This window comes from Silene latifolia, chromosome 4, assembly GCF_048544455.1.
Source record: "Silene latifolia isolate original U9 population chromosome 4, ASM4854445v1, whole genome shotgun sequence".
NCBI lineage: Eukaryota > Viridiplantae > Streptophyta > Magnoliopsida > Caryophyllales > Caryophyllaceae > Silene > Silene latifolia.
In genome coordinates, this window is record NC_133529.1 from 42,059,644 (window position 1) to 42,079,269 (window position 19,626).

General features: G+C 39.7%; 1 non-coding gene across 1 annotated transcript; it reads right to left on the reverse strand.

Annotated features, from left to right (window-relative positions):
* Window positions 1–9,242: 9,242 nt before the first annotated feature.
* LOC141654506 (small nucleolar RNA R71) lies at window positions 9,243–9,348 on the reverse strand. Its single transcript, XR_012548064.1, has one exon. It is a non-coding gene; the product is annotated as a small nucleolar RNA R71 (small nucleolar RNA).
* Between the last annotated feature and the right edge of the window lie 10,278 nt (window positions 9,349–19,626).

Genomic DNA, 19,626 nt, shown 5'->3' on the forward strand with positions numbered 1-19,626 from the left:
AGCAGCTCCCACATGAACTGAATTCAACAACAAACAGTATTGACAAACCCCACCATAGAGTTTCTTAACAATTGATACTTCGAGTGGTGATTGATTCTTTTTGTTAAACTGAAAATACGAAAAATTACCAACATGCAGCATTACCTTACCGAATACCAGATGATGCCTGTCGTTGTATGCACCAAAAATAATATTTATAGTCCAAACTACTACTATAGCTAGTGGCAGTCAGGGTCGAACCACAAGGAGGCGATGCAATTAAAAATTGTCTAATTTTAGTCTTAAAGTAACAGTGTGAGGGGGATTTGATTTGAGTTGGTCTATACTAAGGCAATAAATGAAAATTAAACTAAGCTAGTAGATTAAATCAAATATTAAAAGGGTGCTAAGATGGTCGGTTCACTATAGTTTCGGTGGCAGTATACTAGGTAGGTCTAAACCAAACATGTGAGACGGGAAAATAAGAAGTCCTCTCGTTCCATTCTTAACAGGTAGCATCTTTTGATCTCGCTACAGGTCCTTATTATCACTAATGCTAACTTTTGTCCTGAAAAGTGATTTAAAAAGTCTAAATTAACTCATCTTTCGATCTCATTAATCTAGTCGTCTTAATTAGGTAGGCTATCTCCCTTCCCTATCTTTCGATCTTTATTGGGTCGGTCAATTCCTAAACATTCAACTAGTCGCGTGCACTCGATTCGTCAAATATAGCAATTAAATTAATTAAAACGAAACAAAACTCACGTGGCCAGTCGATTGACCAGGGAACCCAGTTGATCGACCGTGGCGCGATTCCAGATCTACTATTCTACGCCTCCTACTTCTACAGATTCCCTACATCCTAGTACAGGGTATTTAGCTACTCATGCTGGAAATAATAACAACAATAAAATTGACTAATAAAACAAACGAATTCATGATTAAAATAGCTAAATAATTGATTAACATAAAACAATAATTGGCTTTAGCAAAACTATTCTAGCAATTTCTAAACTATGAACGAACAAAATAACGAAACTGAACTAAAGAACAGAAGAATACCGAATGGAAGTAAGGAGAATTGGAAAGCACGAACGAAAGTAAATTGTATTCGAACAAATATACCCTAATGCTAAACTCAATATAGAACCCTAATAAATTTGATGATAATCTGAAAACTGAATGAAAACTTCATAATGTCAAGTTACGTTATATAGGAATATAACGTAACACTTATTCCTAAACCTAATATACAATGGGCTTTGGAATTCTCGTTCTATTTCTTTAATTTGCGCGTCAGCTCGTGTGATGGTCGATCGACCATGCAAGGCAGTCGATCGACTGGTCTGCACTGAACAGTAGCTTTTGTAAGTCGTGCTCTGGTCGATCGACCATAGGAGGCAGTCGATCGACTGAAGTAGCTGGTACTTGGCTCCTAATTCTCGTGAATTCATCTTTCGGGCCTCGATATGCGCACCAAGTTCATTTCTCGAGTAAATACTTCATGTCAAATGCAATGCAAGGTACTCGGGGACGGATTTAGCTTGATTTCCGCTGGATTCTTCACATTTCTGCAATAATGTACAAAAACACGAAAGTAGACGGAAATGGGGAGAATAGTAGCATAAACTACATAAATGAGCTCTGAAATGCGTGTAAAATGGGGTGTAAAACATCATATTTAGGACACGCATCAAACTTCCCCAAACCAAACCCTTGCTTGTCCCCAAGCAAGAACTAGACTCGATTCTAAAACTTAATTGGCACGAGTTAAATCTCAGAGCGAAATGCAAACTGAATAGCCTAAACCAATTTAATGCAACAACTAACAATCAATTATAAATATGAATCATGCAAACGAGTTATGTAGTCGTTAAAAATTGCTGAACTGTCAACCGTAGAGACTTATCAAATCGGGCTCTCACGGGTCGCTCATATCACTCATTAAATACAAGTGAGTATATGTAAAGATAGAAAGAAGTCAATGTAATGACGCTCACCTAACTACGACCTATAAGAACATGCCTGCAATCTAATATGAAAATAATCTCTACAACCGTACATATGCATTCCAACCAATCAAATGACCATGACACATGCCGAGGTAAATATGGATATGTGAGGTATGGGTAAGAAGGGCTAAAATAAATTTGGATAAAAACAGAGTTAAAAGCCAAGCTAGTAACTAAGGGAACCAAATTATAACAACATCCAACTTCTTGCTCAAAATGTTTCAATCGAAACGGTGCTAATAGCAAGTACAAATCTCACAATCTCCGAAATAATTGTAATTTCCCAAATGATGATAATAAAGCATGGGAATAAAATCACCAACTAATCAAAACTCCAACCACGTGATTTTGATTTTTCTCTTTTCTCGGGTTTCAATCGATCGACCAAGATGGGCAGTCGATCGACCGCTCTCTACAGTACAGCACGCGTTTCTTTTTTTCTTTTTTTTTCTTCTCTTTTTTTTTCAATTCTATTTTTTTCCTTTCTTTCCTTCCTTTTTCATCTTCCCAACATTATCTCAAAATGAGCATTAGCGGCCAAAAACAAAGTAACAATCCCAAGAACATAAACTACTAGCTTGACAAGGGGCAGGCTAAATGTAGGATGTAGTTAACGGGACAAAAAGGCTATTTCTGGCAGTGTGGAGCTTATGGGCAAAAAGAACAAAGGGGTGACCTCTTCCACATGTGTCAACAAACCACAAATCCGAATGCATACAGGTATTAAGCAGATAAAGTTCATATTTATGCATATTTATGTAACATTCCTTACAGGGAGAACTACTCACAATCCTAGATAAACTGGTCATAAATGACACCAGTTATAAGCTCTAAAACTCAGAAAATGATGTAGTTTGCCAATAATCAAAGTAAAGTCTCAAGTTCAGCAAGAAATTTAACGAAAACTCGTAGATTATGCAAATGATTCTACTAATAACATGTCAATTAGAAAGGCTTAGGCATAAACAGCTGCAAATGCAATGTCATCATTGAAATACTACCGTTCCGACTCGAGCTAAATGCTAAAATAAACGTGCATTTTTGAATATTTTGAAATTTTTTCAATTTTTTTTGAATTTTCTGTATATATATATATATAGGAAATGAAATAAAACAATGCAAACTCAAATAAACGTGAAACAGAAATGTAATAAAACATATGAATGCTATGCAAACCCTTCCCCAAACCAAATCACACAATGTCCCCATTGTGCAAAATCATATAATGAAATAAAAGGGAAACGGGAATTTGAGTTTAAATTAACTAAACAAGACATGAAGTAAGAGCTCAAAAACTCACAAGACTTTAAGCGCAGCAAAAGGAAACCTCCCCAAACCAGCGTGAGCTAGAAGGTTTCAGTAGCCAGCAGTGCTACCATAGGTACCTGAAAAGACAGAAAATACCACGCGTAATCCGAGAAAACAATTTATTAAACGCAAAATTATGTGTAAAATAAAGAAACGGAAGAAAACAGAAATGAGTCGGAGAATAAAGTGGAGAAAAGACTCCCTAAATTCCGCAAATCGACCAAACACAGCAGGGGAATGATCGAAAACAGGTACAGCAGCGTAGGGCGGTCGATCGATCACATCACCTAGTCGATCGACCAGAGTGAACAGGAACAGAAGCTCCTGGAATTCGCAGCTCAGTCGATCGACCATAGGAGGCAGTCGATCGACCGGAAAACCTGCTGTAAGTTCTGATTTCTTCGAATTAGCTCAATAACTCGAGCTAATATGGTCCATAAACCTGTAAATGCACATAACAACGCACCGAAAATTGCGCAAATCCCAAATGTAAAGTCTAAAGTATATAAAATCCTAAGCAAAATTATTAAAATGCGAAGTCTCGTGCACACAAAAGCAATAAAATGAATGGTTTTTGAAAAGTCTTAATCAACTAATAGTTGATCAAGAATGGCCACGGAATGGCCCACTTGCTCGGCTCATGGCTACAAGAAGTAGCTTCTACAGTGCTCATCTCCTCAATTGCACTCTTCTCAACTCCAACATCCGCAGAACTCAACGGATCAACATTTCTAACATATTCCCAATCAATGACCTCGTCCGGCTCATCAGAATCCAAATCGGATTCCGTCACTTTGACTGGCTCCTCATCAGTGCCATAGCTAAGACATCCTAAACCGCCTCTTTGAACGATTGGCTCCTTCACAGCTGGAGCAATATGCGGCATTTCCTGCCCCAAACCAGCTCCTGCAATATCTAAAACAGAAAAATCTTCCTCCTTTTTGCTCCCAATCTAGGGCGGAGGTGTTACAACAGGAATAGGCATAGAGGCAGGCATGTTAGAAAGCACAAGATAAGATTTCTTTTCAGAAACCGTATGACAAGTGACTGGCCACATAGGGTCTTTCTTCTTAGCTGTCTGGGCAAAGACAATGGAATGTTTCCCTACTTTGAAGGTCAAGGTCCCTGAGCCAACATCTATAACTGCACCAGCAGTGTGCAGAAATGGTCTACCCAATATGATAGGAATGTGGGCATCTTCGGGCATATCTAGTACAACGAAGTCAACAAGGAAAAAGAACTTTCCTATTTGCACGGGAATGTCTTCTAAGACTCCTATAGGCTGGACCGCAGATCGATCAGCCATCTGTATTGTCATGTTGGTAACTGCAAACATAGTCAATTTCAACTTCCTAGCAAGACTCAAAGGCATTACACTAATACTGGCTCCTAGGTCACATAATGCCTTCTCAATAGAAAAGGTGCCAATACTACATGAGACTGAAAAGCTACCTGGGTCTTCTAGCTTATGAGGTGCAGTATGAGTCAAATAGGAACATGACTCCTTAGTTAGTGCGACAGATTGCACAGTTTCAAGTGACTTCTTTTTAGATAAAAGTTGCTTCATAAATTTCATGTAAGCAGGCACTTGATTAACTAATTCAAGAAAAGGAACTTGCACATTTAAGCTGCGAATAACATTTTCAAATTTGTTGAATTATACCTGTTCCTTCGTCGGTACTAATCTCTCTGGATAAGGGGTTGTAAGAAGCAACATAGCCCTCTCCTCTAAGTCTCTCATACCGGCATCGGTGGATTTAGGCTGAATATCCACTACCTTCTCTTTGTTGAAGCTCGAACCCTCTTCAGACCGTCTCAAAAATGAGCCATTAATCGTCATCGGGTCATACTTTGGAACCGGGATTGACCCATCAGCATTTGGGTCTTGCCTCAATATTTTTGGAGTAGTCGTACACCGAAACAAGTGGTCCCTCAAGTTATTAGGCATTGGAGGACGAAAAGGTTCTTGATCAGCAGCGCTGTCCGTCGATCGACCATGTATGTCAGTCGATCGACGGACTTCTACAGGACCAGAAACTGTTTTGTTTCGCGTTTGATCGATCGGCCAAGGTGTATCGATCGATCGGCGATATACTATACAGTAGACGCCTTTTTCTTGCCACTGTTCGTCACTGCCTTCTTCTTGCTTGGTTCCGCCTCATCTTTCCAGTAGCTTCCTCGACCATAGCGGGCCCATTAAGGGTAGACCCACTCCTCAAAGTGATAGCATTAAGGGTCTCCTTTTGATCCGTCTGCGACGGTAAATGCCCCGGAGCTCGAGTTGCACTCTTGCTAGCTAATTGAGCGATTTGGTTCTCCAACATTTTCATCCCGACCTCTCTAGCTTGAGAATCTTTCAACAACAAATTTTTCAACTCGGCAAAATCGGAGCCATGGGACTGCTGCTGCTGCTGAGGAACATACGGAGGCTTTTGATATGGCTGCTGCTGCTTATGAGGGGCACATAATTCTGCTGCTGCTACTGCTGTGGAGGTGGAGTTGGATTTAGGACATTTTGGCTACTCCACCTCAAATTCGGATGGACATTCGACTCAAAATAAGTGTTTGTCTCCCTATAATGTTGAAAAGCAGCACAAGACTCATAGGAAATGCTGCAGTTGTCTGAAACATGTCTTTCTCCTCCACATCTCTTGCAGACGAAAGGACCGTCTGAAACAACATTCACATGATAGTTCCCTCCTTTTGAAGCTCCTCCCAACTCGTACTTATCAAATCTCGTCGTAAGAGCCTCTAATGCAGCTATAGAAGGGGATTCAGCACTTCTCCTTTGATTTCCCGTGAAATTTCCATACTCAGCTTTATGGGTGGCCAAATCATCAATAATTTTCCACCCCTTAGTTTCTCCAACATTCTCCTGGAATCTACCATTAGCTGCCGCATCCAGGATAGCCCTCTGATCGTCATAAAGGCCATTATAAAATTGATTGCATAGGCTCCATTTCTCGAACCCATGATGTGGAATAGTTCGCACCAGCTTCTTGAAACGGACCCATGCCTCATTAAAATTATCATCAGGACCCTGTTTAAAGCTCGTGATCTGAGCTCTAATCGCATTGGTCTTCGAGGCAGAGAAATATTTCTTGTAGAATGCTAAGGCTAGCGAATTCCAGTCTGTAATCCCGTTAGCAGCTCGATCCAGGTCTCGGTACCACTCCCTTGCAGCATCACGAAGAGAGAATATGAACATCGTCTCCTTCACCTGGTCCTAGGTCACACCGGTCGGTGGGGGTATGGAACAGCAGTAGTTAATGAATGTCTCCATATGTTTGGCTGCATCTTCATTTGCAGCTCCCCCGAATTGGTTTCTCTCAACCAAGTTGATGTAAGACGGTTTCGGCTCGAATTTTCTATCCGTCCCTGGTAATGCGAATCCCTTATAGAGATTCTCAGCCGTTGGCTCAGAGTGACTGGCTATACTCGCTTCTTTAGCCGTGTCTAGAGATGTGACGGTCTCAGCTGAAGAAGTGGAAAGAGGTGACGAAGGTGGATCCTCCTCAAACAGCTCGTTCTCGTAGTAACTAGAAAGAGTACTCAGCTCTTCCTCTGTCGACAATACTCTAGATGATCGTCTCAACTCACGCAAAGTCTTCTCAATCTCAGGATTGAACGGTAGCACTTCTTGATCACGCACAAGTAGGTCATCAACGAAGCCCTCTTCCACCTTGTTCTCTACATGCTCCTCTCCTTCTTGATGAACATCTTCAAAATCATCAAAGACAAGTGGTAAATCAAGATTAAAGGAAGAATCACCTTCTATTCGACTTTCGCCAGAAAAGATTTTACTCTTTTCCGTTTCTTTGACATTCTTCACGGGCTGCTCCTTTTCTTCTTCATTGTCGTGAACAACTTCAAAAGACTCGATCTTTACTTCTTCTTTCTTTGTTTCATAACATCGAACAAGTGTTCTTTCAAAATTATCCAACTGGGCATAAAAACGATCAAGCCCTCTTTCTAATTCCTTCAATAGGAATTCGTACTCCAATGCTTCAGAATCTTTACATCGCCTTCTAGACATGGTAGCACTATGAACGAACGATCAAAAAACCCTAGGACTGTCTTAGATTTAAGGAAATCAAGAGCCAAATCTCTGATACCACTTTGATATAGAATAAAGGAACACGATCTAGATACACGGATCGTGATATGAAAATATGCAGCGGAATCGATGTTTTTGTATTTTATATTTATGAAATGAATGATTTATGAAAGATATGGAGTGAATTGTTCTCCTTACTCGCAAGAAACTAAAAACAACACACAACTAGGGTCGCGATCTCGCTCTAAACCTCGCAAGGTTATAGCTTAATGTGCTATAACTTCAGCCTCGCAAGGGTGAACTACAAACTAACCTCACAAGATTAATTAGGGTTGTTCGCAAACAGAAAAGTAATTTTATTACTCTCAAACTCAAATTTCAACGTGTATATCTCCCTTAGGGTTTACAATAGATCCCTATTTATACTAATTCCATCCTAAACTAGCTTGCATAATAAGAAACTTCCTAATTTCCTAAACTAACTAAAAAATTTATTTAATTAAGAATACAACCAGAAATTAAACTAATAGTAATCTAACTAGAATTAGGATATAAGCTAATCTTTCCTAATCTGATTTGAGATAAAATAAGCAAAACTAATTCCATACGGTTTAGGAAACCGTGTCTCCACAGCTCGGACTTGGAATTCGTGTTACTTGCACGCCAATTAATCCAGCTCCCTTGCTTGCTCACCAAGTAACCCGTGGTTCTTGCTTGTTCGAGTATGCTCCTGCATCATGATGATTAGTGGGTCTTAGGTGATTAGAGCGAGAGTTCGATTATGCTAGGCCTTGGGTTGGTCTCACATCTAGGGGTGGAGATTTACCTTTGAATTTGCCTTAATTACTTATTAGCTATGTCATTACTTAAGCCATTATCTATGCAAGTCAACCCGACACCCTAGTCTCCTTTATTGCCATTTTATTCGCTTTGTCATTCATCTATTTCATTTACTTGGTCTTAGTTGTAGTCGTATCATTTAGTTTATCATTCACTCAAGCATTTGAAAGAACTAAACTAGGAAACACGATCAATTTAAGAACCATAATCCCGTCTCTGTGGATTGACCTCCTTACTCCACTACATTCATTAGTTTGGTAATGAGATTATAAATATTTTTTGCATACCGAGGAGTACGACAAAGTCGGTATCAAAATGGCGTCGTTGCCGAGGACGGCGATATTGGATTAGATTAATTATTTGTTGCTAGGCTTAGTTTATTTATTTGTTTGTTTTTCCATCCTTGTCCTAGTGCATTCTTTGCATTAGGACCATTTGATCTCTTTTTGAGTGTACGTATAGGTGCAACACCGGTTCTCTTTTCCGTCTTGATCGAGAGATTGAGAAGTCTTTTCGGGTTAGAAGATGGTTAGCACTATCGGCTCTAAGGAGATCTCCACCTTTTAACCAAACCATTCACCAAACCATTCTCCAAATCACTCACCCACCCATTCACAACATTCAACATCACCTAGCCCACCAAATACACTAAGAACCAACTTCATTGATAAACAAATGACGGACCAACCAATGGGTTATTACCATAGACCGGATCCTAATCGGTCTTACTCGGCAACTAATTATGGAGTTCTTGCTCCTAATACTTTTGAGCTCCGTCATCATACAATCTCCTTTATTGAACAAGATATTTTTCATGGCTTGAAGAGTGAAGATGCTCATGAACATCTTATCTTATTCAAAGAAAAAGCGGGTATGATCAAGTATGATGGCATCACGGAAGAGCAAATTCTCCTTATGTTCTTCCTCTTTCCTTGAAGGACAATGCTAGAAAATGGTTGAATTCACATGAACAGGGTACTTTCACTACTTGGGAAAGCTTGTAAAAGGCTTTTATCAACAAATTCTACCCTCCTTCAAAAACTGCAAGAATAAGGCATGAAATCCAAACCTTCAAGCAACATAATCTTGAAACTTTGAGTGAAGCATGGGAAAGATTTAGAGATCTCTTACCTCTTGCCCACATCATGGAACCCCCCAATGGATGACAACCCAAATCTTCTTTAAAACCCTTGAGCAAAGGTTTAGGGATATGATTGTGGTGGCCTCCGGTGTCAACTTTGATAAGATGAAAAATGCCCAAATCACGGAGTTGATTCAAAAACTTTCCGACATGGAAATTAGCTATGGAGGTAGAGAAGGTGATTATAGAAGAGAAAATGAGTCCAAGAGTGAAGGACCTTCAAAGCTAGAATTAGAAAACAAGGTCAAGTTGGATGAATTGTCAAAGAAATTTGATATCTTTTTGGTGGAGAGGAAGCATGAAAATGCTTATCATGAAGAAAGACCAAATCACCTCAAGGTCTACTATGTTCAAGTTCCTAGGTCACCACTAAGGACCTACTCTTAACCAAGCTCTCCTCCAAGAAACTATCAACAATATGCTCCCACTTGTGAGAATTGTGGTGGTATTGGGCATTCGTATAACACTTGCTCATCATTTCCACATCAAAACTTCCAACCACAACAAAGCTATCCACCTCCACAATACCAACAACAATTCCAACAACAACCATACATTGAACCACCAAGTTCCAACTCCTCTATTGAGAAATTCCTAAGAGAAATGGACGCAAGGGCCGAGAAAAGAGAAGCTCAAGTGAATCAACAATTCAAAAACTTGAAGACCAAACTCTTAAATGTCCAAGCACACCAAAGGACACTTGACTCTTACATGGCCAACCAAGGGGCCACTAATCCTCAAAGAAAGCAACACCCCCTTCCAATTCAAGGCTCTAATCCCAAAGATGGACCACCACTTCTTCAACAAGTCCATGCGATTACCTTGAAAGGTGGAAAAGAATTGGAAGAACCAAGGAGCAAGAAAGACGCAATGGGAGGAGGACTTAAGAACACGTAAAAAGGGAAAGTGAGTGAACAAATTGAGGATGATGAAAATTTCATATTGGAAGAAATTGTGGTTGACAAAGTGGTTGATCGGGAATTCTTGATTGGTCTTGAACCAAATGATGAAGATGAACTTGTCCCTCCCATATGGGACACTTATGAAGACTCCTTGGAAAATGATTAGTGTGGGGAGGGAAGTTATGAAGAGGTTGGTGCCCCTATTTCGGATGTCTATGATAATGAGGAAGACCCCCCAATACCACCTCCTTCCGAAATCTTCGAAGACGAAGTGCTTGTCAATGAAAAGTGTGGGGAAGAATTTAAGACTTGGGAAATGGAGGTTGATGAATTCGAAATTGCCATTCTCGGAGAGTTGAGAATCCATGACAAGAACTACGATTTTGGTAGTTTTGACAATAGCTTGGAAGAAATTGAGAGTCTTCTCTTCGGAAATGGTTCGATTCACATCGAGAGTCAAATTGAATGTGATATGAAGAGTAGCAATTTGAACCTCAAAGATGAGAAGTTGACTCCTCCACCTCCTATCCTCCACCATTTCTCTTGTCTTGAGGACCATGTGGACATTCCCTCTTCTTATGAAGTTTATGAGATTTCGTCCCTCTCTCCTTCTAGTTACTACATTTAAATGGAGGATCCTAGTCACCAAGAGGATCCTAGAAATAATACCGAGAGGAGTAAGAGGAAGAACGGGAAGAAGCGTTGGAAGAGAAGTTGGATGGGATTGGCAATAGCTTGGAGCTACCCGTGCTTGTTTGAGGGTTTTCCTGGAGCCTTTGACCGTCTTCTCCGTGCCTTGATTGACATGGATCATGCTACTTGGAAATTCAAGCAAAAAAATTTTGATGAGAGGTTTTGTGGAGTCCCTTAAGAACCACCAAATTGTATATATTGTCTTCCCTTACTTATACTTTACTTGCATTTTAGTTTCCTCTCTACATTTGTTCCATTGAGGACAAGGTCACGTTTTAAGTGTGGGGAGGGGATTCATTATATAAAAACCATAAAAATTTGAAATTTTGAAAATTCCAAAAACATGTTATTTATTTTATTGCCCATTCCTTTCAAAAAAAAATTCCAAAAAAATTGAATATTTGAAAAAATAAAAAAACATGTTTTTAATTTTGAAAAATACAAAAATATGTTCTTTAATTTTCCATTCTCTCCCTACTTTAGTCCCACCGAGGATGATGTGCATCTTAAGTGTGGGGAGGGAAATATCCACCTTGTGAATATTTGTAAATATATTTACTTGTTAATTTGGAAAAATTACAAAAAAATGACTAAAAATTAAAAAAATTCAAAAATCCTAAGAATATTGCATTGTTTATATTATAAATATTGCATTTGTCCTAACCATTTTGATAGGCAACACATGAATCATCGGAGAAGACGCTTGGTAAAATTCTTCCAATCCTTTCTCCTTTATCCTTCCTTTCTTTTTGTATATATAAGCATGGAGGAGGACGGGATATGTGATGTGGCTGTTCCCTTTGGGAGCCGTTTTGGATATGCTTGTGTTGTTGATGTGCTGTTAGGAATAGATATTGTATGCATTTAGATTAGACATGTAAATATGTGTTCACTCTTGCATTCACATAACTTGTTCATATGTGTAGTTTGCATCCATACACATTGCATTTCGTTTGTAAATATTTGCAAAGAGAGTCTAAATGTGGAGGGCATACGTTGCCAATGATAATAATTTGTCTTGCCCGTGTCATTTCTCTTTTGATAGCTTGTACCTCTTCATGACACATGTTAGGGTTTTTTCTTGCAAAAACCCAAAAGTCTAGCTTAACAACCAAGTTGCGACCACCTTGTGAGACCGTATTAAGCCCAAGACTTGACCTAGGTCCGGCATAGCTAATAAAATGTGAGGATAGAGCCTCCATATGGCCGGTCCATCAAACCGCTCCCGTTAGGTATTTGTGAGTAGTTCTCCTTACGTGGTATGTCATGCCAAAATGCATAAGTATGGTGCTCATTCCTTACCTTAGAAGTGTCGATGTACATGTTAAGACAATTTTGTTCAAATAATGTAGTTTCTCATAGCCAGATAAGCTTATTTTTCACCCATTTGATCATCTTTCCCTTTTGTTTACCCAATTTGTGCCTAAGCCTTGTCATTTCATTTGCCAATAAAATAACTACATTCCATAAACATCTCACCTTTGTTGAGTAGTTCGTCTTTGTAGGTTTTTTTTGGAAGATTATAATTGGGTAGGAAATTTGATCTTTATTGAGTTGAACGGTCCTAAATATCACAAAAGTGAAATGAAGCTTGATGGTTGGCCAATTTTTGCATTATTAGGAGGGTTACAAGTGAATGGAAAAGAAAGAAAAAATGAAGAAGAAAAACAAATAGAAAAAGAGAAAAATGAAATGAAAAACAAAAAGAAAAGAATGTATATTTTGTGTCAAATAAAGGGTTAGTAATTTGCAAAATGAATTTTGTTTTTGAAAATGTTTATTAATCTTTGGAGATGGAAATCCTTGCCAAGCTTTGTGGAAGAATTCATCCTGGTAAAGTTGGATTGATAGTTGAGGTGGCCTGATCATTGTTGCTGTAATTATTGTGACTGGCAATGGCCTGCTTGTGGCTTGCTGTAGCTTGGTCAGTGCCTAGAAATCCTAGGCCATGGCTTGGTAGTGTAAGGCCAAGGCTAGGCGGTCCTTGGCTCCCCTCCAAATTATCATTGGCCTGACCTTCAACTCCTGCTGCAACCCCCCTGGTTGAACATGGCTTGTCCTCAAGCCTATATCCTCCTCATCTTTAGGATCTTCATAGAAGGGACTGAGATCACCCATATTGAAGGCTCCATGAACCCCATAGTCCTCTAGCAAGTCAATCTTATAAGCATTCTGGCCAATTCTTTCTAAGACCTCAAATGGCCCATCTGCCCTAGACATAAGCTTGTTCTTTCTTTTTGTTTGGAACCTTTGTTTTCTTAGATGCAGCCATAATAGATCGCCTACCTCAAACTCTTTCTTTTTCTTAGGCTTCTTGGATTGCTTCTTATACAATTCATTGGACCTCTCAATTTGTTTTTTCACTGACTCATGTTATTTCAGCATTGACTCAACTTTCTTCTTGGCATCCCAATTCATTTCTTCCCATGGTACAGATGACAAGTCTAGAGCCATGAGAGGATTGACCCCATATACCACTTCAAAGGGGCTATGTCCTGTTGTAGATGAGGGTGCCCTGTTGAATGCAAACTCAGCTTGAGCCAGTTTCGAATCCCACTCTTTCAGAGATTTGATGACAATGCACCTTAGAATCCTCCCAAATGTCTTCTTGGTGACCTCTGTTTGGCCATCGGTTTGTGGATGGTGAGATGTGTTAAACAACAGTTTGGTTTTGAGCAACCTCCATAATGTCTTCCAGAAATAAGTCATGAATTTGGTGTCTCAGTCAGACACTATAGTCTTAGGAATTCCATGGAGCCTCACTATTTCCTTTAAATATAGTTCAGCTACACTAGCTGCATCTTCTATCTTCTTGCAGGCTACAAAGTGTGCCATTTTGCTGTACCTATCTACCACCACCATAAGTGAATCCTTCCCTATTTATGTTATAGGTAGAGCCACAATAAAATCAAGGCTCATATCCTCCCAAGGCTTATCAGGGACAGGTAATGGAGTGTATGGCCCTGCTTCAAAAGAGCTCTTGGCCCTTTGACACACTGAACATCTTCTGAGAATTGTTTGGACATCACCAATCATCATTGTCTAGTAAAATTCTTCCTACAAGATCTCTAAGGTCTTCTGAACCCTAAAGTGTCCTCCCAATCCCCCTGAATGGACCTCCCTGATTAGCAAATCCCTGTAGTATCCTCTTAGTACACATAACTTGTTGCCATGGAATAAAAAGTTCTCCTTCAGCAGATATTTCCTCCCCTAAGCTGGCCCTCCCTCTGTGTGATTTATCCACTCTCCAGAGAAGTCAGGATTCTCTTTATACATTTTCTTCATGAATTCAAACCCAAGAACCTTGTTGCTCACGACAGTCAACAGAGAGTGCCTTCTAGATAGAGCATCTGCTACTACATTTTGTTTCCCTTCTTTGTATTTGCTTGAAAAGGTGAATGCTTGCAGGAACTCCACCCATTTAGCATGCCTATGGCTCAGTTTGTGTTGACCTTTAATGTATTTCAATGCCTCATGGTCTGAATCCAATATAAATGGTTTAGGTTTCAGATAGTGGCTTCAGTGTGTGAGGGCTCTAATGATTGTATAAAATTCCTTCTCATAAGTTGAATACTTCGGCTTGGCCCCATTCAACTTCTCACTGAAATAAGCCACTGGTCTTTGGCCTTAGATAAGGACAACTCTAATCCCAACTCCACTGGCATCACATTCCACTTCAAACAATTGATCAAAGTCTAGCAATTTCAGAATTAGAGTCTCACACATTAGCTTCTTGATTTTCTCAAAAGACTGTTGAGCAGTTTCAGTCCAATGGAAATCTCCTTTCCTCATACACTCAGTGATAGGTGTAACAACTGAGCTAAAGTTCTTCATAATTCTTCTGTAAAAAGATGTTAGATCATGTAATCCCCTCACTTCTACAATTGTTTGTAGGATTGGCCATGTCTGCATTGCTTTGATCTTCTCCTGATCAACTGATATTCCTCTCCCAGATATTATGTATCTCGGAAATGCTACCTCATTGACCATGAATGTACATTTAAGTGGACATGGGCCACCCGCGCCGCGCGCATGATCGGTCCGTTTCGTGTTCACAATTAAAGGTGTGGTCGTTGGGTCACGTCCGAATCAAAACACAATTTATAGCTTCACAAACAACTCTACAATTAGTAAAGAGGCAAGTAAAGGTCGGATCCCAAGGGACGGGTATTGAAATGAGATTTCTATTGCAACTAGTGGTGTCTAAGGGGTGTCACAAATTGGGTTGATGTAGAAGGTCACTAAACTAAAATAGCAATGAAAATAAACAAGCAAGATGAATTAAAGGGGTGTAAACAATTGATTAAAAGCACTAGGGTGTCATGGGATCATAGGGGAATCATGGGAATTGATCATACAAACATGTTCTCAAATTATAAGCAAGCAATTATTGTTGTGATGGATTGAGTTGGGTTATATCTTACAACCCTAGGAAAGTTTGGGTCCCGGAGCCGAATCGATTAGATTATACAACACCTACAAGTCGACTTAATCTTCCCTACTCAACAACATGCATGGTCTAATGAGACTCGAGTTGGGTTATGTCTTACAAGTCTCATTGAAAAGATAGAAGATGATAGTAAATGCAAGGATTCATAGGCTTAGCATTTCATCAAATATAACATGTGCATGAGTTGAGATCAAAACAAGCAAGCAAATAAAACATGAAAGCATATTAATTTAAGCATGAATCATTCCCCATGTTGGTTTCCCCTAATCACCCATTTAACCCTAGCTAAGAGACTACTCACTCATTATCATGTTGATCATGCTAGCAAGGTTGTCAATCATACCAACAATATGAAACATGATGAATAAATGAAAGTAATTAACAATAATTAAAAAGGGATTAAGAGAATTATACCTACTAATGATTCCAATAATAAAGCAAAGATAAAAGAAGTACTTGATGCTTGATTGAGAGGTTGTCAATCTCTCAACAATAACCCAAATAATCTTCAATTACCCAAAATAAAGGATGAACAAAAGAGAGATTAAGGAAATAAAACTTGTATTAGAACTTGATTAATTGTTGATTACAATACTAAAGAGAGATTTGATTGATATTAACTACTCTAATTATTGATAAGAAGAACATGCTCCTCTAATTAGACTAATGGGGTATTTATAGTGGAAATTAGGGAGGATGCATTAGGGTTAACTAAGGGCTAAACTAGTAATTACACTTTTTAGATTGAGCAAGGAGGAGCCGGTATTTTTCGAAGGAAGGGCTTCTTTCTTCGTAGCTTGGAGAAGAGGAAATCACGCTGTGCTGGAATTCGGGCGGAATAAGGTCGGGACGGGCGGATTCTGGCGATGGGGTCCGAGCGGATTCGAGGGAATCCTGGCGGATTGGAGGAAAGCCGCACGGATTGTGCAGCTGGGGGACGGCCGGATTGGGGACAATCCGCACGGATTGTCACTCAGCAAGACATCTTCTTCTTTTCTTCCCTTTTCTTCATAAATTCCTTGGGGATTTCCTTGGGGACTCAAGGATCCTTTCTCAACATTGCTCTTCTACTATAATATGTACAAAGGCCTTCTAATCTTGTCTCTCCTTGATGCTTGGTCATTGAATTCGATCAATTTAGTCTCGTTTTGCCATGAAAATGCAAGATTCTTACTCCTTTCCTACCAAGGGATCAAAATCTCAAAGAATATGCAAAACAAAGACCTAAAGATAAGAAATGACCCAAATATGCACTAAAAAGCATGGGAACAAGGCTAATTCGGGGGCTAAATATGCGCTAATTATGGTCACATCAAATATCCCCAAACCGAACCTTTGCTCGTTCCGAGTAAAGAGGTGAAAAAGACTAGGACCAATACTAACCTATCCTAATAATATAGCCGATATGAGACAATTAGCGGGTCTCACTCCGCCCCTTCAACTCACAACAAGACACCCATGAGGTAGGATCCCTTCTTGCAAGGCAAGGTGGGTCTTGCCAAAATGGCGACACATCCAAACATTAAGCACACAAAATCACATAATGGATGCATCTACAAAAAGGAATAGCCACTTCCTCATCAAGTGGCGGAGGCACTAAAGAGGAACAAATTTAAGAGCATGTAATCCTTCACAAATACTAGTTCAACAAATTACTAAGGCTAAGAGGATGGCACTAAATCACCTCCAAATGGTGTTAAACTAGACTACTTTCGTCCTCAATTTCCAAATGCTTTCGTCAAGAGCGATCGGATGGTGGTGGAATGATGATCCCTATGATGCTAGTAGCATATGACATGACAAGTCTCGAATTCTCTACAAAAGTAAAGGTCATGGATCGTCCCAAGCTCGACCAAGTGGCTTGACAAAAGGCTTTTTGGGAATGAAATGCTCAAATCTTTATTCACAACGGGTGGATATGACTAGTATTCAAAATTGTCCTCATTTCACTTTCACATTTCAAAAATTTAAGATGGGGTTTGTCCCTTCCGGGATAGTGTCCTTTGCTTTCGCCAATCGCTTATTAGGCAGCCGGTTAACCTCTAGACAATAGCTTTTCGGGGTGATAGTCACTCTGTCTCTGGGCGGCCGAATTCACAACCGTATGGGGGCCCAATTCAATGGATCCCGCACCAAAGCACATCGAAGTGGCACGCCTCCATCAAAACAACTTAAATTTCTCAACTTTCAACAATTCATAACATTTGAGGTTCCTTTGGCATTAGATTACTTCCACATGACAAAATTCTTTGAAATGAGCACTTCAAGCTTATTGATAGAAAATATTTTTGGGTTGCCTTACCACAAGGTCAAACAAGGTCACCTAGACAAGTTAACCAAGTCCACATCGCATCACGGGGTTGGATAGGTGACTCACATGCAAACCCTTGACTAGGCTTTGGGTCATGGGTCAAAAGACACTAGTATGACACTATCTAGGGTGTTTTACAACCATTCTAGTAGGCAAAGTCTTAAGTTGAACAAGTATTTGTAATGGCTTAGTTGCACTTGTCAAAGTTCCTAATTAGGCATTTTTCAAAACATTTCTAACATGCAACTACATGCCATGATGCAACTAATATAAACATCCTAATGCAAGTGATTCTATCAACTAATATGACATATAAACTAAATGCAAGTCCTAAGTTCACATTGTTATACCGCATCAATCAAAATAAAGCCACATAGTCATTAACATAAAGAGGAAAAAGGAGATTGGAAAGATCATACCATGCGGTCTTCAATATCCTCATGTCTCGGATGTGGCGTAGTCAATCAATGTGAACAAGGATAGAACAAACACAATATATACAATACTATATTTACAAAACTACAAAAGGAAATAAACATGTTTTTGGGTTTTCAATTTTCAAATTTTTATGATTTTTGAAATTTTTCAATTTTTTTGGATTTTAGAATAAGAGTTAAATGTTAGAATTCCCATCCCCACACTAATATGGGCATTGTCCTCAATGGCCAAAATGATGGAAATTATGCAAAGATGATGCATGATTTCTACACTAAATGCAATCTACACTAAGCTACACTACATGATGCATGGTTTTTGTTATGACGGAGAGGATAATTTAGATTACCTCTCGTTGTGTATGCATTAACTTCCCCAAACCGAGTTAGACACTATTGCTAATGTCCAAGAATGGGTGTAGTTAATGCACACACTATGCAATGCATGAAACTAATTTATCATTTTGGATTTTGAACATGGGAACAATAAAATGAGAACACCTCAATGGTACCGAGGTGTGAGTCCTCTATGGTGCTAGGACTACTCCAACAATGATCAAAATTAATGAAAATACAAGGTAACAAGACACAAACTTCTTTTCATGAAACTTTGAAAAATAAAGAGGAGAGATGAGAAAACTTCACTTGAACTTAGGTGGGTGCCTCTTGCCCGCTCCACCTAGTGATGAAGTAGTCTTCTAGACATCGGCATCATCTCCCTCTGAAGCATCACTCAAACTTGGGTCCATGAATTCGTCTTCCTCACTCTCAAGTTCCACCGTGTCACCTCCACAAGAATTGCCACTCTCCTCCTCTTGGCGACCGTTCGCCCCTTCATTAGCTTTCTCCGAGTTGGGGAAGAGCAAATCCATTTGAGCCCATGAGGGGAAAGCTCCTTCCTCACTAATCCGTCCTTTTCGAACCATCTCATGGTATTGGGGGTAAAGAGCATAGTAAGTGTCCACGGAGGTCTCGTATTGACGGTAGTGTAGATCTTGTAAGATTCCCGTGACAAAGTCGTCACGGGGGAGGATGAAGGGATTTGGATGGTTATACGGTTGGTAGGGAAAGGGGTAGGGAGGCACTTTTATCTTCTCATTTCGAGTTTGTTGTTCTTGTTGTCGAGGTGGTGGATTTTGGGGTGGTGGTGCTTGCCTTGTTTGACTTGGGATGAGGTAGGAGGGCATTGGGGACAAGTTTCCTCTTCTTGGGGAGATCCGTGGTAGATCGGTCATTGGGAGATAAATCGGATCGCTTTCTTTTGTCAACCACTTTATCCGCTTATCGACCCCCTCAAGGGTTATCCAATGGTGTTGGACGAGAAGGAGATCTTCATTAATTCTCGTGCTCCCCGTAAGTGGAGTGTACTCATTGTTCTCATTGAACCTTGGGTTGAAGTGCTTTGCAAGTCTAGTTATGAGTCCTCCATTCACTATGTGCTTCATTCTATCATCGTCCCCATTTCTAAACTTTGCCCATTTCTCTAGCAAAACTAGAGG